Genomic DNA, 22,917 nt, shown 5'->3' on the forward strand with positions numbered 1-22,917 from the left:
TTCGGTGATTACCACATCTGATGACCCCACACACACACCTTTTTCACTTACCTAATTTTTGTCTCCACGCCTACCATATTTTGCTATATAATAGAATTTATACAAATCTTCCACATATTCTCAGTACATTTTTGCCTTTTAAAAGTACTTCATCATTGTCTCCCACTATTTATTTTGATCTGTTCACCCAGTTAATAACTGTATTTGCACAACTTTTTGTACACCATGTTCTGTAATAAATTACCAATGTCACACATAGGAAACTTGTTCGTAGAAGGAAATATCCACATGATATATTTGTTATAATTGAGGAACTTCAGTTCAACTTATGTCCACTCAATACATTGGAGAATAAGGACTATCAAATTCTTTCTCTAAACTTCTACATAGTTTACAGAAACCTGTGATGCTTGCAGTAGAAGAATATTCAAAATATGTTGCAGATACAGTGAATTAGGTTAATGGATGGTTTATATGTCTAGACAATATATATGATGAATAATGCATATACATGTTTTCAACATGCACAGGTAACTAATAGTGTTCCAAGAGTCTGCAAAATTGTGTTTTACTGATAATATTTTCAACAAAAACATAAGTAAATATAATCAATTACATAAACAATGCTAACAAAATTATGTAATAATCTAAGCATGTAGCCTATGTATTAAGTTTACACTACTTTTGGGATTCAAGTAAAATGAAACATATTTATGAAAATATAACACTTACGGAATGATCAATATCACCCTGATAATGCATACCTATTTTCCAATATAGCTGGTAAAGAGGAGACATCTGGATGAAAAGAAATAAAGCCCTATTGGAGGACACATTCAGTGGTGACTGCATTCACATTAGAAAGATTACATCACAAACAAACATTCCTTTTATAAAAAGAGGCTGGTCACACTTTGTGTACAGAAAATGTATTAATATCAATTTAAGTGGGAACCTTGGGCCAACCTTCCTGGTGCCAGAAGGTGCTATGCAAGTTAATGGTGAGGAAACTCCATGTAGAATTTTTATCAGCTCTGAATGCTGCACCCTACACTATTGACTTGTCAAGCAAAAAGTGCAAGTGGCATAACTGTTATAAGTTAGACTGCCCACTCGGGAGGCAGAGGCAGGCAGATCTCTGTGAGTTCGAGGCTGGGCTGGACTGACAGCCTCGAAAACAATACAGAGAAATCCTGTCTCTTAAAAACAAAAAAAATAAGTTAGATATATATTAATTTTCATATAAAACAAGGAAGCAACAAAATTTCTTGCATGATCTTTTATGATATATCAATTTCTTGCATGCGTATGGTTTATCATTCCATTGCAGAATATGATAAAGTAACACAAAATTTCACAATAGAAAGGATATAGGCATGTCTTGACAGATAGTTCCATACACAGTAGCATGCTACTTGAGACTCCTTATTTTTGTAAATATTTTTCATATATTTTCACCCAAATGTGTAAGAGGAGAGGACACTGTACAACTCATGGTAAAATATAAAAGACAAACAGAAAAGTTGCCCTGAAAAAAGTCCTCATCCTCTATAGAAAGGAAGTGTCATTAAATTTTGTTCAAAATACTACTAAAATGACTCATAACTGAAACATGACATAAACTGCATTTACATAATATGCTAAAACTATGAATAACAGAAAGACATAGTGCATGTATAAAGCCAGCTGCCATAATTATGTTTGCTCTTCCCATGCATGCTCCAACTGAGCAGTAATCATATGGACGCTTATGCCTTTGGCTATTTTCCTGGTTCTCAGAATCCAAATCCTATCTCTGATTGCCACAAACCAAATGAAGACCACCCACTGCTCTTATTTTCTAGCAGTTTATTGCTGTGAAGATCTCAGAAATCAACTTAGCATTCTGTTTGTTTTTCTCTTAACCTCAAGCCAAAATTACCTGATAAGGGATTAAGAAATAGCTGTCACTAAATAGATTGTGGGTGAATGGAGATGAATTAACTAATCCTTCATTTGAATTCCTGTAACCAACGGCTACCTGCTCAGAAACACCAGGTCTTAGAGGCAGAATATGGCAAGTAATATCCATTTACAGGTAGTGAGCTTGGTGTAAGCACTGGAAATTGTTGCTCATTACTGGGTCTCATTAATTTCACTAGAAAATTGACTGAGTCTAATTTAGAATTTGAGTGATTGTTTTCACAACATTTTAAACATATTCTATTTTTTTGCTTTGATTTAGTAGTTGTTTATTGGCATTAGTAATCAGAATGTATCCTCGGAATTGCTGTATTATTTTTAAACATGTTAGAAAAGGAATGAAATGACAACTGGATTTTAAGGTGTTTTGAAGAAAGAAACACTGAATAATCTTATCCACTCTTTGGTTATGGCACATAAAACATATTTTGAATAAACTGAGAACACTGAGAAAAGTGAATAGGAAATGAGCAAATTGAATTTTGGATATGGTTCTTTCAAGTCTCTTTAAAATTTCTTTTCATGAACTGAATTTGAACTCAGAAGTTTAGTTCATTAAAGGTTAAATAATTACCTAAAGGAGTTCAATAAAATGTAAACTTAGGTATTGCATATACACAAATTCAGAGTTACAAGGGAATTAGATAATTTTAGAAGCCTTCAATAACCATTGTTACACTAAATGCTCTATTTTCATGATCTTGTTTTTTGTGTGCTTCCTAATTCAATTGAAGTATATTCCAAATTAGATTGAAATCACCTCAAGTATTTCTTTAATTGTAGCAATCTCATCTACCCCTTAATGAGACCAAATATTATGGAACTAATCTCATTATAGTCTCGTCTCTAATGACAATTTTGAAGAAGCATAAGAAACAAGACACTCAAGTACTTTCTGTACCCAAAGTCAGTTACGTTGTACCACTCAAACCTAGGAATAAAAAGCTGGATGTTAAATTTTAATGAGATTGTATATCTACTGGTCTATTTAGCTTCACCTATGAGTTCATCAGCTCAAGTGTATTGTGGGAGAAGACATACACAATGGGCAAAAGGTTTATATGATATACTTGTTAATGAAAGCAGGTAACCTTGAAGAGCATAGACCCTTAGTAAGAGAACTCTTCCTTTTCTTGGGCACCTTAAAAGGAAGGGCCAAACAGAAAGGAACCACATAAGGCCAACTGTTGCAGCTAATTGTATTTCTTTCTTTCTAATCTATACTAATGCTTTTGTTTCCAGTAAAACTTCCTTGCTTCTTTGCAAAGCTGTTTGAGCCTTTATTGGAAATCCATGAATAAGGATACGACAAGACAGGATCCAGATGCTGAATCCTGATGACAGGTGTGTCTCAGATTTGGAGATAATATCAGCTCCTATTTTCATGAAGATTTTACTAGGCATTTGTCATTAGGGATACATATTCAAGGGGAAAGCATAACATCTAATTGCTGATTAGTATCTATACTGTTCAATTTATCAGCAGCATTACCAGAATCATACAATTGCCTAGTCAGAAGAATCATTTGAACCCCATTATGCAAGACAGAAAATCTACCTGCATAATGAAGGCCAATGGAAGGAACTTGTTCATCAACTAACCAAATTAGACATTCAAATCAGATATCGGGAGTCATTTAAAGGAAAATGGAACAGAGATAAAGACTTTCCTTCAACTCCCTCAATACTAACTTTCTAGATTCTTTATAGACAAAGCTGATAACTAATCACAAGTTTTCTTATAGGTGCCAAATAGGAATGCTAATAGCAGCTACCAGCAATTTCATTAGGCTGGAGGAAGGACACAAGATTACTCACCAATTTGAAGAATGAACAATTAAAATATAATAATTTCCTCAATAATACGAAAGGGTATATACATTTCAACACTGTTGTAAGAGTTAAGTAGTCGCCGGGCAGTGGTGGTGCACGCCTTTAATCCCAGCACTCAGGAGGCAGAGGCAGGGAAATTGCTGTGAGTTTGAGGCTGGGCTGGACCGACAGCCTCCAAAACAATACAGAGAAAACTTGTCTCGTAAAACCAAAAAGAAAAAAAAAAGAATTAAGTAGTCTACTTGATGTTGATGAATTAACATAAAAATGATAATTATGTTAGAATAGGCATTGTATCCTTCAGAGCAGGGAATGAATAAGGGAGTAAGTAGATACCTCATTTTGTATATAATTCTTTTACTTTTTTAATGACCTGGAGCAGGAGGTCATTCTTCATTGACAGTTACAAAGAGGGAAGACCAAGGATAAAAAGAAAAGGATAAACAGGAAAGTTGGAACCTGAAGATCTTGCACAAGTTTTTGGCAGATGCAACTTTCTTAAGAAGTATTGCAATCTGAAAGAGAAGGGTAGGACAGAGTGAGCTGAATGTCTTCATATGGCAAGACAAAGTCAGCAGGGACATAATAAAGAAATTCTGCACAAAGAGAACACCGGCTATTTCAAGTGTGCCACAGACTGAGCATGTAGTGTTCTCAGGACTGGTAACTCCAGTCTCTTTATGGGGAAAAATAAGCTTAAAAAACCCGAACATTAAATTCGTCAAGATTCTTGTCCCAGTCCCAGAATAGACCTTGCCAGCCCTAACCTGGGCAAAGACATTAAACTGATGTTCTCTTTGTCCTTTTGGGGGGCCTCTGAGACAGAATCGGATTGGCCCGCCTAACAACACTTAAATCATGTAAAACTTAGCTTTACATTTTGTATTAAATAACTCATGGATATTAAAAAGTTAGAAACTTTTAAAGTACTAAAACCATTGAAGTAGGAGTATGGTATCGTTATTAGGCATCATTTATTTTGGTTAAACTTTAAAGAAAGAGGGTGTTTGCTTATAGATTTATGTATGGTTTGTTCATTAAGCAAAAACTGTCATATATTGTTGGACAAGCTTCTCTGAAGGAGGCTCTGTTGTAAGCATATAAGGTATATGAGGGAAAGAAAACTTAAAATATCCCAAGTATAGATAGACACAGATGACAATGAGACGTGTCTGACACCTGTCACAGTATAGATGGAAACAACCAGATGAAAGCTCTATCATTCTTCACAAAGACAAAATAATGTTGTAGTCATTGCATATTGATATTTATTTCTCTTTGCTTTAACTACATCCCAGGGACACACAGTGAGGTGATGAGAAATTGTTTGCAATGAAGAATGATGAAGAAGTAAAAACTCTCGTTTCCTTTTGGTCATATTAAGTTAGAATTTGAAAATTTAAGAGCTTATATAGATAATCAAATGTTTAGGTTATGAAATAGATCTCATAATTAGATCTCATGAAGACAAAAATATCCAACTCAGGGAAGGAAAACTAAGTGATCTCAAAAAGAACCAATCATAGATATTCATGCTCACTAGAAATTTCATAACCTGAAATTTCATAAATCTTTCCATTTCAGGGAGTGAACACTGTGATGAGTATCAACACAGAGAGAAAAAGATATGGAATTCTTCAAAAATATATAGCTACCAGAATATAAGGAATTTTAAGAAAGTGAAGCTTCACTTTTTATTGCCATTATATAATTTTTAAACATTTGCTTATATTACTCATCTTACTTTTTATTCTGCTTTACAAATTTTATAAAGTTGAATACTATGACTTTCTGATATATGTGATATTTTGAGAAAATAAGATTCTGTCATTTAAAGCGCAATATATAAAGAGCATTATTTGGAAAACATCCACTATGTACTCAATTGATGACTTCATTCTATTTGTGCATGTTCAATAAAGTAATTTAATATTGAAAAGCACATATTGTAGTGTAAGAACATTTATTAAGCCATTCTTGGGAGCTTCAGGTTGCTCAATAAAAATTCCAAGTGTTGGGCAAGTCTACCACCTGTAAATAGCAGTGCATGCATATAGGAGTTGATGAAGGAGACAGAGACAGAAGCACCATGAGTTGGGGTGAGCCTCGGCTATACAGTTTTAAAAGATGTCTTGTTACAATATTGATAGCTATCAATTCAATGACAACACATTGAGCATTCTGAAACCATAAAGAAATTTCAAGTTTCCATTCCTTTTGTTGTGTAGGTCTTCACAATTTTACCTAATAGTATAATTTTGGGGGGTGGTTCAAAACATGGTTTCTCTGTGGCTTTGTAGGCTGACCTGGCACTACATCTTGCAGACCAGGCTAGTCTTAAACTCACAGAGATTGGCCTGCCTCTGCCTCCCGAGTGCTGGGACTAAAGGCTTATACCACCATCACCTGGCTTCCTAATAGTATGATTTAAAGACATATATTCATGTTCACTAATCATATAAACTAGAAATATTTGTACAAATATTTGTCGCTGATCTATACATTAATAAACATAAGAAACAGACTATTTCAAATTAATTAAAGAGAATATAGTGAATGTTTCTTATTCAAGATATAGTGTAGGAAAGCATACAAAAAGGATCAAAACCTTGACACTAAAATTTTCATATATTTACTTTAAGTTTTAAAAAATATACCATTTTATTATTCTTTGAATATTTCATGCAATTTATTTTGATAATATTGTGAATATTTTTGTATACTCCCATAAAGATGCTTCTATTCCATTCTCTTAATCAAGACTGGAATTGGTATAGCTGTGGTGCTGTGATAATTCTGAATGCTCTGTACTTAGCAGCCAAGGAACTTAGAGAACCCAAATAAATCACTCTTCCCTTTGCACAGCATTAGTTAAAAAACCCTTATGCAGTTTTTCTAAGACACATTTTACTCCGATTCACAGTTTCTTGTTAGCACTTTGTTATTTGTTTTTTAACACCATTTCATCATCGATGTAAATCTAAGTTACTTTATTCTATTCATACTCACTTGTTTAGCACAGACTTCCTACAATGAAATGTTATAGACATAGTGCCTTACATACTTTTTATTCATTCCCTCACTGTAAGATGAAGGTACTAATGTATATGACACATCTAGTGACCACAGTTCCTGCAACTGTACTGGAGTTCAGGCTGGTTCTAGGGACTCCAGAGGCCAGACCAGATATAGAGCCGCCAGTAAACACCCCCTCCCTTGAATCCATATCCTGGTATGCAACTATGAAAGAAGACTTCAGCTTTACTAGACCTGGCCAGATCTAGGGACCTGTGAGATAATGTCCTTGTAAAGAATTGTCACTCATATTGGTTTAATAAAATACTAATTGGCCAGTATCCAGCTAGAAAATATGGGAAGGGGGCTAGCATTAGTGCTGCTTTAATTCTGTACCAGATCCATTCCTTCATATGAAGATAAAAAACAAATAAACAAAAACCCGACATTCAATTTAGTTTAAAAACTATAAAGAAATTTACATTAAAGGATTACTAATGTCTGGAAGTAGTACTGTCTACACTATCTCTAATTGAGTCAAAACAAATCACTATGATAAATAGTAGCAGTTATTATTTATTCACTAAATTAAATTTTTTAAATTGGCTAAAATGTGGAAATAAAGTACTCTGATTTTTTTCAAAATTTGTCAACATCGCCAATACATTCTCATTTTTAAAGAGAATTAATGGAAGTTAATGCACATTCTGCACATTCCTTCCTCTATAACACATTGTATACTACATCAATCAATGGCCTACCTTCTTTTACTTAAGCTTCTTGGGCATATCATATTCATGATTAAGTAACTTAGTGTTTACCTAGTTTTGGGTAAGAATTGACATTTTGATCAATATAATTACAGAAAAAAATATATTTTTATTATTTTTTGCTAATTTATATTGTACACTTTCTGTGTGTGTGTGTGTGTGTGTGTGTGTGTGTGTGTGTGTGTGTGTGTGTATTAGACGAAGACTTGAAGGAGTTAATTCATTTCCTTTTTTCTCTGCATTCAGCATATGGACCACTGTTTCAGTCTTACTATCTTTACTACCAAGACATTTTGCCAGTTAGATAATTTAGAACATGTTCATTAATAAACATTTGTGTACATATTTATGGTTTATTCTGTATCTATGGGAGATATATCTCCTTTCTTTATTCATCTGTCTTTTTAATTCTCTCCTTTCATTTTCCTCTTCCCTCCAATATACTACCTCTTTTTTTTTGTATTACTTATCCATCATCCAAAATGAAAGATTTAATGTGAATATTTGAACTAGAAAATATTTAGCCTCATCACTTCTTTCATAAGTCATGTCCACTACATGAATTCAGTCATATCTATAATGGCTCCCTCCAATAGATCTTCATTAAATACAGTTATTTTAAAACATGAGTAAGAATTTGATTTTAAATAAAAGTTCCCTTGATAAATGTAATTAGATGAACATGTCACAGTTCACCAAATCTTTAGCAAAGAAATATTCAAAGATAAAAATTAAATCACACTAAATAAACATAAATTAAGAATTAATGAATAGGGGGTGTCCATCACCCTCCCTGGGGGAATGAGGGGATAACAGGGGGGGTTGGGGGGAGAGCACGAGAGGAGGGGAGGGAAAGGGAGAGGGACCTGGAACTGACTTGTGAAGCAACCTTGTTTCTTATCTAAATTTAAACTGGAAAATAAAAAAAGAATTAATGAATAATTTAACAAATTGAGAATAATAAATATGCATTTTCACATGAAAATTGTGTTATCAGACCATTTTAGAAACATAATTTTAAAAATATCTTAAATCAGAATTTAATGGTTTATTAAAAATAAAGGTATAAGCAATGTAAGAATCTATTATTATAAAAATGTCATCAGATGTAAAAATGAAGTTTCAATATTCTGAAATAGCATATAAGGTAGTCAATAATATTACAGATTGGAGGCATAAATGAGAGATCGTGAATCCAGATTTATTATTCAGTCATGTGGGTAACATGACAATTAAGAAAATCAACATAAAGAGGAGGAAATTGAATTGAAAGAATAGAGAGAAAAATACAGAATGGTTTAGGGGGCAAGTATGAGCAATGTACAATAGTATATATTCTCATAGGTCCTTATCCTTTATTTTCTATATGACCTAAAAACCTATACTAAAAAAATAAAAAAATCACAAACAAGACTTCTTTGTTCTGAAAAAGAAAACCAACATAGATTAAACAAGTAAGAATAAAAAACAGAATATCAGAAAGTTACAGAAAATGGACATGTTAAAAGTATTATGCTTATTTACTACAGATGAGAAAGTAAGAATGCAAAGGAAAATTTAAAAACTATGTCAAATTATAAAATAGTAACATGGTAAGATTGACTTTAAAAGTATCAATGATTACATTAAATGGAAGTGAGAAACAATATTTATTTTAAATTGAATGATTGTCAAGCAATGGAAAAAGACATAATAATCACTGACATACAGTTTACATGAAATACATTTTTAAAATACAAAGCAAGGAGCAGGTAAAAGAATTGGCTATTAAGTCTGACAATCTAAGTTTTATCCCTGAGACCCGTATGGAGAATAAAATAAACAATTGCTAAAAGTTGATTTCCATATGAATGCCTTGAAACTTTTGCTAGCATATGTGTGCACACATATCAAAAGTAAATATCAATACATTTAATATATAAAAATAAAAATACACAGTAACAGATTGTTAAGAAAGTGGCAAAGTACACAAAAAATGAGGAAGTTGAGCAGACTGCAAGTTTAAAAACCATGGGTAATGTCAGAAAAAGGCCCTATTCCACAAATAAAAAGAATAATAGAAAAAAAGCAATCACTTAAAGAAATGCTAAGAAAGGGAATACACAAAACTTGTATCCATAGAAAATACTACCATAAATTATAATAATACACTGAAGTACAGAAGAAGGCAAAATAGCACTCTGGTTAAGTAAAATTTAGACATTTTTATTTCACCTATTTTACTTGTGTGTGTATGGTACAGATGCATGCATTTGAAATGGTAGAATTTCAAATTACATAGGACAAAATTAGACAAAAATACAAAGTAATAAATTTAAAAATTCTGAATAATTTTATATATCCTGACAACTATAACTATGTAATTGATTGAAATAACACCAAATAAGAAGTCAAAACTAACCCTTCCACACACAAAACAAGACAAAACAGACAACTCTGAAATATGATGTCAACCTCCCTGATCTGGTTTTCCCCCATAAACATAACCCTCATATTAGAGGTGAAATTAGATAATTGGGAGTGAATGTAGCACTGAAATTTAGGAAGTATAATGGATAAGTTGGATTGGGAACTGAATAAGGGAGCATATTAGGGGGAAGATTGGTGAAACAACATACATAATATATTTTACACACATGAAAAATTTAAATAACACATAAGCCAACAAACAAGTCAATAAATCTTTAATTAAGTGAGCAATAATATCTAAGACTCAAAACAACACAGCAGATGGAATCAAATATTTTCATGCTGAAAAAGTATTTCTGATAAATGGACTTCAATTTTCCACTGACTTTTTTTTCCTTTCTGTACTTTATTTGTGAAAATTGAGGGTAATTTCAAGAGTCTATTTTACTGTTCCTGGGATATATCAGGAGCATTGGCCCCCATATTTCCAAGAAGTGAAATTGTATTTGAGTGTCATATTTGAGTCAATTATTGGCATGGTAGTAAAAGCATCATTTTTGTTGACATTGATAAAAATGAACACTTTTTCAGATGTAGTTTTTCATGAACATTATAATTTCTTGAGGCAAGTTTTGTGAATACTAATAAAATGTGCTTTGTGAGAACTAGACTAGTATAGAAGGGTTTTCTTAGCATAAAATGTTTGTCTTGACTAGGTGATGATCACTGAATAAATTCTATTGCTAGCCAAGCTTAAACACACATTATACAAAGTGAGAATCTGTACTTACAATTTGTTTTCTGATCTTCAAATGCTCAGGACCTACTTACTCATGCATGCATACCATCACACACGCGCGCGCACACACACACACACACACACACACACACACACACACACACACACACACACAGAGCCAGAGCCAGAGCCAGAGAGAGACAGAGACAGAGAAAGGGAGAGACAGATATGGAGAGAGAAAGAAACAAAGACATGGAAACAGAAAAATAAATGAAAAAAATTTACCCAATTTATTCTTTGTGTTATTCACTAATCAAATCAACAGATACACTTTTTGGTTGCAATGAATTTCTATTTTATTATAGACAATTAGTATATGAGTATATGAGATGATGTTGCCAAATTAATTAAGGGCATTCCACATTACCATTTAACTTTTGTTAAGAAAAATATAACTAAATGTTTCTTTTAAATAATAATCTACCTTTATTTAGATATTTGTCAAGACTGGTATCTGTAAAAGATAAAGGTTACAGATAATGTGTCTTCAAAGTGATTTAAAAAATAGGATAACTGTTGTATCATATTTTTTCCTTTGACAAGACTATAACAACCATTGGTCTCTATTATAGTCCTTTGATATATTCATGTATTAGTTCATATAAAATGATTTTGTGATTGTTATCATGTCATGCCAATTGAGATGAGGAATCTTTTGCCTGATCTAAGTGAACCCAATTTAATATCCTGAACCCAATTTTGTAGGACTTTATTTCTATTTGGGCATAGAGAAATGTGATCTGCAAGGACTGTTCAGACATTCCACACTTCTAATTTTGGAGGCAAAGAAAGGAAGTAATACAGTAAGGACTAGGCTTGATTTCTGCAAATTAGAATAGCTAAATGGTTTCTAAAATCTAAGACAAGGACAATGGTTGTTCCTCTGAAACTGATCAGTTGATACCCACATAAGCATTCTCGTCTCTAGAAATACAGCATAAATAATCTCTGTGTATATAGAAACATAATATTTTCAATCTATGATATTTTATTCTAGACATATCCCCACTCTATGTCATAAATAGTAACAGAGAAAAAAGCAACTATTTGGAGAGAGGGAATTTTGCCATAGAAACCAAAGTTATTTAATACAAAATTCCAGGAAATTTTCTTTTTCTTTTTTTTTTTGTTTCTTTTTTTTATTTTTTATTTTATTTTTTATTTTTTTATTTTAATTTTAAATAGCTTGTTTTACATGTCAATCCCAGTTCCCTCTCCCTCCCGTCCTCCCGCACTCACCTTCCACCCTCCCTCCCACCCTATTGCCAAATCCTTCCACATAGGGGATGTCTAGAGTCTATCATTTTACTCTTGGTAGGGCCAAGGCACTCCCCTAAGAGTCCAGGCTGAGAGAGCATCTCTCTTTGTGCTATAGGCACATGAAGACAGATTGTATACCAGGGATAGACACTGATCCACAGCTCAGAGCCCCATAGGTTGTCCAGGCCTTCTCACTGGCACTCACATTTGGGGGGTCCAGATCAGTCCCATTCTGGCCTCCCCACTGTCGGTCTGGGGTCCAAGCGCACTCCCCTGTTCAGATCAGCTGTCTCTGCTGGTTTTGCCAGCCCATTCTTTGCCAATTTGCTCATCATTCCTCTCTCTCTGTCACTGGGTTCCTTGGGTTCAGTTCAGTGCTTAGTTGTGTGTTTGCCTCTGCTTCCATCAGTCCCAGGATGAAGGCTCCCGGATAGTTATAGACATCAAGTTCATTATCAGGAAGGAATGGGAAATTTTCTTATAAAGAAAAGATAGAGCAAAACTTCAGTTACAGAAATATAGGGAGGAATTCATCAGCAAAATAAGGAAACCTCTTTCCTTTATTATTTAGAAGGCCTTATGGTAAATATTTCATACTCAGTGACCAAGAAATCTCCCAAATAACCACCTTCCACACTTCACTTAAAAATATAAAAGGACATCCATGTATGAATTTATGGGTGTGTGTTAGTCTAATGGACTTTTCAATGAGAAAGGGAATGCAGGCATGGGTGGCAGTTTTTTAAACCCTGACATAAAAGATCAAGAAGCTATTTTTTAAATGAAGTAAAATGTCCTCAGGACACTGTTTAAATAAAGAAACTTCATTGGCATTGAGCTGGATAGGGCAATTAAATTCTCTCAATTTTATCCTCAAGTGTCTTATAATTGGTAGACCATGGATGAAACATAATATTAAGTACAGAGTAAAGGCAGATAGTGTGTTGTTGCTAATGGTGCATTTTTATGAATGATTTTACACAAGTATAAATAAGTTCTGTTTAAGAAAAAATATATCTTGTTCATCACAAATACTCAGAAAGTGTATGGTATTATGTAAACTAAGAACAGCTCTCTTTAGAATAAAGAAAACAAAGGATTGCTAAACTTGATCAAGCTTTTAAAGGCTATTAGTAATTCCTTTGCATTTGGTTGTGAGTGAACAGGAAACAAAAACCAAGGACCACAAAAAAGGTAGATTCTGTCTTTTGTAATTATCTCCACAACTTATAAGAAGGAAATTCAGAGAAAACATTTTACCTAGATGATTTCCATAAAATGAGACATTTATTTTTCACACATTAGTTTTCAACTTTACTGTCTCTTTAAGCAGTCTAAGGTTCTAAAAAACAATGATAAACTCCTGGAATCGAGTTATAGATAGGGACAAGTGATGAGCAAAGGGGTGAAGACCATGCTGGGAAAACGGACAGAAACAGCTGACCCGAGCAAGAGGGAGCACAAGTATATCAGTCTGACAGCTGGGGAACCAGCATAGGACTGAACCGGGCCCCCTGAGTGTGGGTGTCAGTTTGGCGGCCTGGGCAGTCTATACAGCTTCTGGCAGAAGAATCAGTATTTATCCCTAGCACACAAATGGACATTGGGAGTCCATTCCCTATGGAGGAATACTCTCTTAACCTAGATACCCCAAATGATGTGACAGCCTGTGATGATGCCTTATTGGAGGCCTCACACTCCCTGGGGAGTGCATAGGGGGGTGAAATGGGTGGCTGCTGGAGAACATGGGAGGACAGGAGAGAGAGAGATTGGGGATCAGAATGTAAAATAAGAAAGGTTTTAATTTAAATAAAATGGGCAGAACTAGAAGAAATCATCCTGTGTGAGGTAACCCAGTCACAAAAAGACAAACATGGCATGTACTCACTCATATATGGATTCTAGACATTTAAAAATGGGGCACAGCGCTAAACAGAGAATTCTCTACGGAAGAATCTCAAATGAGTGACAGACATTTAATTAATTGTTCAACCTGCTTAATCAAAAGGGAAATGAAATTCAAAAACAACTCTGAGACATCATTTTACACCCATCAAAATGGCTAATATCAAAATAATGAAGACAGTTTATGCTGGAGAGGACGTGAAGTAAGGACAATGTTCCTCCAGTACCAGTGGGAGTGCAAAATTGTGTAGTCACTTTGGGAATCTGTATTTCTGCTTCTCAGAAAATTGGGAATCAATCTACCTCAAGGCCCAGTGATTCCACTATTGGGCATATACCCAAAAGATACTCAATCATACTACAAGGACACATGCTCAACCATGTTCATGGCAGCATTTTTGTAAGAACCTGGAAAAAACACAGGGATTCCCTGAGCCAATGAATGATAGAGAAAATGTCGTACAATAACATAATGGAGTATTTCTCTGTAAAATATGACATGAAGTTTGCAGGCAAATGGATGGAATTAGAAATAAACCATATTGAATGAGGTAACCCAGGCATTGAAAGACAAACACAGTATGTAGTCACTAATAAATGAATATTAGGCATGAAGTAACGGATAACTAGCCTATAGAGGACCCTGATAGGGATATACATCGATCCCCTGGGAAGGGGAAATAGACATGATCTCCTGAGAGAATTTGGATCATGGTGGAGGTGGAGAAGGGAAGGCAGAAGAGGAGCGGGGAGAAGGAGAGGGGAAGTAGAACATTAGGGAATGGGATGTTTCTTATAGGGAAAGAAGAGAGAAGAGGAAGGAAGGAGTTATCTGGATCGAGGGATACATTATGGAGCTATAGAGAAACCAAGACCTAAGGAAATACCCAGGAATCCACAAGGATGACTCTAGATAGGACCCTAAGCATTAGTAGAGAGGGTTCTCTAACTCGCCTGCCCCTACAATCAGATTTATGACCACCTGAATTATCATCATAGAATCTTCCTCTGGAAACAGATGCAGAGATCCACAGCTAAGCTCTGGGCCAAACTCCCAGAGTCCAGTCAAAAAGAAGGAGGAGCAATAATATCAGCGAAGGGGTAAGGCCATTTTGGGGATAGCCCCAGAAGCCGCTGACCCGAGCTAGTGGGAGCTCACTAACACTGGACTGACAGTGGAGCAACCTTCATAAGACCAAACTAGGTCCTCTGAATGTGGGTGACAATAGTGTGGCTCGGCAGTCTGTGGGCCCACTGGCAGCAAGACCAGGATTTATCCCTAGGGCTTGAACTGGCTTTTCAGAGCCTATTCTCTTTGAAGGAATACCTTGCTCATTCTAGATGTGGGGGGTGGGTGTTTGTCCATACTCAAAGAGATGTGCCTGTCTTTGTTGACTCCACGTAGGAAGACTTACCTTTTCAGAGGAGTATGTAGGAGTGGGGTGGAGGAAGGTGAGAAGAACAGGAGGAGGGGAGGGAGTAGAAACTGGGATTGGTATGTAAAATGAGAAAAGATTGTTTTAAGTTTTTTTTAATTGTTGTATATTTTTCTTGTTCAACAATATTGAAAATGTAAAACTGAAATTTGAATAATAAATAAAGGAATAAAATACTAACTGAACAAATAATGGACAGTCCTTCCATATGGACAAATGCCAACTGTCTATCTCCTCCACTGAAAATAATTAGTCTGACTCTCCAAGGAATTGTATTCAAGCAGTGATAGTACCTTGGCCACCAAATGAAATGTCTGATATCATGACAAAATTCATGAATGATGAGGAAAAAACTTAATTTCAACATCTCTTTATGTAGTATTACTTAAGGAGGTAACAGGTAACCTTACACATATGTGTATACTCAAGCGCTTGAAAAAATTTTACTGATGACAATATCACGAATTTTCACCATAGCATCTCCTTCCAATATACAGATTTGTCAGATATATTTGCAATTGTAATGCTTATCAATTTCTCAGTTGCTTAGGAAATGGGCATATACATTTTTCCTTGTACTGAACATCAGCCATGGTAGCTTGTGTAGGCTTGAGAGTTCAGGTCAGGTCTGCCTCATGAATCTTTCATTCCAGGATCAATAGCTACCTAAGATATTCTTTTATGGTGAATCACAGAGGAGCAAGGGAGGCAAACAGAGTCAGGCTGTGCTTCTTAAGATTCATCCTAAAGTAACATGCTAATTCCGAAGCCTTCCCCAAGACCTAATTAAACAAACTCTAGGAGTGAGGCCTGGGAATCATGAAATAATTCATCTGTGTGCAAAATGAGTGATAAAACAATTATTGGATGAATAGCCAAAATAAAAAAATTAAAGGCATGCTTTTAAATTCTTATTAAGGAAATTCTGGCTATCTTCAGGTGTGAGTCTCTGGAAAATTATATTATTTTGACCAAGAGGAAAAACTAGAAGTAGAACTACTTTATGATCTAAACGTTTCACACCTAGGGAGCTATCCATAGAGATCAAAGGTGGCATGTAATAATATTTTGCTTAAATAAGTATATTTACTGCAGCAAAACAACTCGGAGATACCATCTTACTCCTGTTAGAATGGCTAAAATAAAAACACCAAAAGTTTATGCTGGATGTGGAGAAAGGGGAATGGTTTTCCATTGCTGGTGGGAGTACGGGAGTGCAAACTTGTCCAACCAGTATTCACAATTGAGATATTAAAAATCATCTCAGTCATGATTAATGCATGAATGTACAAACTATCACACATAGAGACACACAAGTTATTTTAGCTATGAAGAACAAAATCATGTACTATACAGAAATAACATATATAATAATGCTAACCAAAATAACTTGAAAAGGTAAAAACAAATCACATTTTCTTTAATATTTGGAATTAAAGCCATTTTGTGCAAAAATACAGTAGTAACATTATTAATTGGATCTAGTAATGGGATGAAAGGTATAAGTAGAGGAAATATGGTATCAGTCTACCAAATCTTTTAATCACACACACACAAATATCAACAAAAGTCATTACTTTGGACAAATAATAATAATAATAAAAGTGGAAAAAGATTTACAAACAACACATTGCTTCTGGGACTAAAATGCGGTGATGCTCTGAAAGCACGCTGTTTTCTTAACTTATTAACACATAAATATATAAAGAGAAATAAAAAGGAAAATTTGATGTTGGTATTGAATCATAGTTTTTCTGTTTTGAAACCTCCAAATTTATTAGGTCTCTAAGTATAACAGCAGAGACATGTTTTCTTGGTTTTTCTTCAGAGTTGTGATGACAAAGCTAATAGGGAAATTCTCTCACTGGACAGCTGTTTTACATTCTTAGACATTGATTCTTGGCATTATGGGAACATTTAACGTGGCTAACAGGAGGATGCTTAAGAGAGCCCCTTTGAAATATCTCCAGAGGCTTTTCTGCCAGTTTTAAGGTTTCATCTGAAAGTATGTTTGTTCACTGCTACTTTTAATCTTATAATCTGTCCAATAGACTTCCAATAGAATATTGGTCCCCTTGACTTTTTTCAAGTGTGCTAAGGTAACCTGGTATTAGAAAACAAAGGAACTAGCTTCCAGAGAGCAGTGAAAGAGAAGAGAAATGAGAGAGAAGATTCTGATTCTAAACACCTAAAAATAGCAAAACATCATTCAATTCTCACAGGTTTACCTTAGGTAGAGACTATCATCCGGAGCTACCTGAGGAGGACTACACAGTGTAGCTTCCTGGGGTTGAGACTGCCAAGAATCATTTCAACACATAAAACGTTCAACACAGTCCCCTTCTACATTTGTTTCCATTTTGCTGAATTTTATTGGATGCCACATTGTGCTGAGAAATGATAGGGAGTACACTGACCATTTACCATCAAGCCCACAGGATTGTAAAGTTGTTGGTTCCATACCTTTCTCATGCTAATTTCTGAAATTATGCCTCAGCTTCTATACTTGGATATATTCAAACATAAGTTGTTCCAATATTCAATTTTTCACATTGAACTTTAGGTAGAATTATGGGCAAAGAGAAATAGTCAAGAGAGAACAAAAGATCATTTTCAAAAGGACTATAATGTTTCATTAGTTCACAAAATTTCCAAAGCAGAATATGTCATGTACAGTTCTCATAACCCTTGATTTTAAAAGTGTGTGTTTTGTCTAATTTATCAGTGTAAATATGTGTTATTACACAAGGGTGTAATTTAGATCTATGCGCATGAATTCATCATAAAGATAACCTGGTTCTTTTTTGACCAAGTTGAAGAATGTCTATTTTATGTGCATGTGTGTGCATGCTTGTATTTGTGTTATATATCATGTTTGTATGTGCATGTTGTTGTGTGTACATAGGTGAGAAAATGATAACAGGCATCTTTTCTTTATTTATTGCTCTTCACCTACTTATTTGATCTAGAGTCATTTTACTGAACTCACAACTTAAAATTTCCACTAGAATTGCTAACCAGAAAACCTCTGAACACTCCTATGTGTCCTTTTCAGTGCTGAGATAATAAATGTACTTTGCCATGCCCAGCTTCTTGTCAGGATGCTCTGAAAATAAGATTCAGTTTTCCTATTTACATAGCACATTCTTTCCCCACTGATTATGTCTCCATTCCAAAATAAAACAAATCCTATCCAAATTGTGACATTATATATAGCCAAAATGAAATTTTAACACTGGCTCCTCAGTAAGCAAAAGTATTTATACTCCATGTCACTCCATATTTATAAAAATAACTTAATTGGTACCATATCACCTTTCTAAAGGATATATAAAAGATAGTTTTAGTCAGAAGAGACTTGAAAATCACAAGGGCAGTTCATCTTTTTCTAGGCCAAAGCTAATCTCCAAATCATTTGGCAAAATAGTTGGAAATTCCTAAAATATAACCAGACAGTGACGTAAATGTGATTCTTTTCATTCCATCTTTTGTTTTTTATTTCATTTTACATTCAAACCACAGTTTTCCCTCTTATCCCTCCTCCCACACCTGCTCATCTTCTACCACTCCCACCTCCCCTCCCCTGCTAGCCCACTGTAAGTCCACTCCTCTTCACGGTTAAGGAAGGGCTCCTATAATGAAACAGCATTGTCTGGTACAACAGGTTGGGGCAGGGCCCTTTTCCTATGCAGTAAGACTGAGCATGGCATTCCACCATGGGTAATGGACTCCAACAACATAACTCATGTACTGGGATTATATCGTGGTCCTATTGCCACCGAGTATGGCATCTCATCCTAAGGAATTGCTTCCAACAAGATAGCTCATGTACCAGGTTTGTGTCATGGTCCTACTGCCAGGGACCCATCTGGTAGTTCAAGCTTCACGGCAGTCTCCCGCAAAGGAGGACCTAGTTCAGTCCCCTGCAGTCTCCATAGTTTTGGGTCTAGAGTCCATGTGTTTCTACGAGCTTGGTTCAGCTGCCTCTGTAGATTTCTCCATCGTGATCTTGACCTCTCTTGCTCTTATGTTCCCTCCTCCCTCTCTTTGCCTGAATTTCAGGGACTCAGCCTGGTTCTTGGTTGTTGATCTCTGTTTCTGGTTTCATAAATTACTGAATGAAGACTCTATAATGACAGTTGGGGTATTCATCAATCTGACTACGGGGGTAAGCCAGTTCAGGCACGCTAGGAGCCTCAGTTGCAGTCCTCTTTGTGGATTCTTGGGAATTACCTTAGCACCAGGTTTCTCCCTAAGCCCACAGTGTCTCCCTATATTAAGATGTCTTTTTCAGTGCTCTTCAGCTACATCCCTCCCTGTCTAGGCCATCTCATTTCCTGTTGTCCTCATCCCTTTCCACCTCCCTCTTACCTCCCCCTACCCCCAGGTTGCCCTGTATATGTCATCTAATTTCTATTCCCAGGGTGAACCATTTGCCCCTATCAGGGTTGTCCTTCTTGCATAGCTTCTCTGCAGCTGCGGATTTTAATCTGGTTATCCTTTGCTTTATATCTAATTTCCACAGAGGAGTGAGTACATACCATGTTTGTATTTCTGAGTCTGCCTTACCTCACTCAGGATGGTATTTTCTAGTTCTGTCCATTTGCCTAAAAATTTCATGAAGTCATCATTTTTTACCACTGAGTAGTACTCCATTATGTAATCCACATTTTCCTTATAAATTCTTTACTTGAGGGCCATTTAGACTGTTACAGGTTCTGGCTATTACAAATAATGATGCTATGATTCTTATTTAAAGTTTGAGATATTATTTGCTGCTCTAAACAATGATCACACCTCTGTATTCTTCATTTCTGAATCCCAAGTATATATGAGATTATCATATTGTAAACTGAATAGAATTTTGCTTTCTGTACCCTGAAATTCATGAATTAATTATCATTTCCTATCTTTGGACACTTTTGACAGGAACTGTAAACAATGAAATTTGATAGGGGTTTTGATCTATTGATGATATATTTAAAATGAAATTTGTACCCTGATCTTACTTTCCTCACATTTTTGTCACATTATTATGAGATGAGTACCTATGTCATACAATATCACCATGATGTTAACTAACCACAAACCCAAAGTAAGAACATCAGTGCATCCTGAAATTAAAAATGAATCAAAACTGGGAGCTACTTTTCTCCTTTTAGTTGACTTGCCTTGACTATGTATTACTTTTGTAGATGAAAACTAGTGAGGTAGTTATGCTTATTAAGATGGTATGGAGATTATCTCAAGCTATTTTTACAAGACACATGAATTCTAAAGGTAGATAATTATGTTAATGGTGGTTTAAAAGAAGCATGAAGTGGTGTTAGAAAAATAACATATTGTAGTCATCTTTATAAATGTAAGAGAAAACAATGGACTAACAGTTGTCTCTAGAATGTGGAAAACAAACACAAAACCAAGGAATTATAATCTCGTCTAGAAGAGACAGAAGCAGAAATATGCTCCTGCCTTGATTTTACTGCAATGCGGCCTACTTGATTGTCTTGTTCACATTTGAAAGTATACATTGTGCTAAGTTGGTAATTTTTATGGAGTTTGCTAAAGGAACAAATTTGGAAGTGTAGAAAATAGATGCTATAAACACAGCCTCAGAACAGCTACTAATGAATGCAGAATACCCCATATCATTAACAAAAGCCACAGAATCCCATTATATCCATGCAGAAATAGAACACATTTTACACTATTACCTCAGTGATGCATCAGCTCTTGCACCTTGTATATAACTATGGTCCACAAAGTCAAAAGTTTGTTCACTATCTCTTACAGCATCAACCTTGTCAGCCAACATGATGCTGTCATGCCCCTTTTGCTGGCACAGTCAGGAGGAAAAGCACTTGATTTCTTTTTCCTAAATGTGTGTCATACATGTTCTTAAAGAAGAAAGCCATGATACATTAGTCAAGTTATTTTTCTGAATGTGGAGTGTCATGAGGTATGAATATGTTTATTGATGCTCCCAAGGTACATGATTGACGTTTAAGAGTTTGAAAACATACAATAAAATACTTGATGTTTAAAACTATTCCTTGTAGATCTCCTGGCCTGGCACTGCAACCAGATCAATTCACCTCTGGAGGACCAAGCAAACAGGAGCCTGCTGAGAGTGTCTGTCAATTTACACCCCCACTCAGAGCAGAGCTGCAACCGCCCAAATCAAGCTTATTTCCTTCTGCTTCCCCTCTCTGGGATCTCCTGGCCTGGGGACTGCAGACAGGTCCACTCACGCCAGACTCACCAAGCAACCTCTACTCTGCTGATAGCATTGTGCTAATCCAGCTCCCACCCACCAGGAGAGGGAGTGCCTCAGACAGGCCTGCACCAACCTTGAGACCCATCAGAGTATTAGCCCTGCTTGCACCCACCAGAAGAGAAACTTGGACCCTTACCTACCAGGAAAGGAAGAGACCCCACCTGTACCCAACTGGAAGAAGGGATGGGAAGACAACAATATAAGAACATACTCAACAACATAAAAGCCAATATGATGCCACCAGAGTCTAGGGACTGTATACCAGCAAGATCTGAACATTGCAACACAGATGAAACAGAAGAGAATGTCCTAAAAAACCTTCATGATGTTGATGAAGACCCTAAAAGAGGAAATGAGAAAATTCTTTAAAGAAATAGAAGAAAAGACAAACAAAAATTACAAGAAATAATTCAAACAGTGCCAGGTTTGAAAGCTAAAATAGAGACAATTTAAAAAAAAACACAGTCTGAAGGATTGCTGAAATTAGAAAAGGTGAGTAAATGATTGGGAGCTACAGATACAAGCATAATCAACAGATTACAAGAGTTGGAAGAGAGATTCTCAAGCATTTAAGACTCACAAGGAGAAATATATTCATCGACCAAACAAAAACTTAAGTCCAGCAAATTCCTAACACAAAATATCTAGAACATAAGGGTTACCATGAGAAGTTCAAATCTAAGAATAATACATATATAAGAAGGCAAAGTAGCCCAGCTCAAAGGAGCAGAAAATATATTCAACAAAATCATAGAAATAACTATCCCAACCTAAAGAAAGACATGCCAGTGAAAAGCACAAGAAGGTTCCAGAAGGCCAAATAGAGTGGACCACAAGAGGAACTCCCTGTGTCACATAATAATCAAAGCCCCAAACATACAGAATAAGGAAAGAATATTAAGAGCAGTAAAGGAAAAAGGTGAAGCATCATATGAAGGCAAAACTATCAGAATCAAATCTGACTTCTCCTTGGAAACTCTGAAAAGCCAGAAGGTCCTAGATAGATATTCTATCAACACTAACAGACAATGGATGCCAGCCCAGACTACTATACCCAGCAAAGCTTTCAATCACTATACACAGATAAAACAAAGAATTTCATGACAAAACCAGATTTAAACAATACATATCCACTAATCCAGTCCTACAGAAAGTACTGGAAGGAAAACTTCAAGCTAAGAAAGGTAACTACGCTCACAAAATCATAGTCAATAGATAATCCAACTTTACCAATAGCCAAAAGAAAAAGCA

The sequence above is a fragment of the Mesocricetus auratus genome, unplaced genomic scaffold, assembly GCF_017639785.1.
Source record: "Mesocricetus auratus isolate SY011 unplaced genomic scaffold, BCM_Maur_2.0 Super-Scaffold_2245, whole genome shotgun sequence".
NCBI classification, from domain to species: Eukaryota; Metazoa; Chordata; class Mammalia; order Rodentia; family Cricetidae; genus Mesocricetus; species Mesocricetus auratus.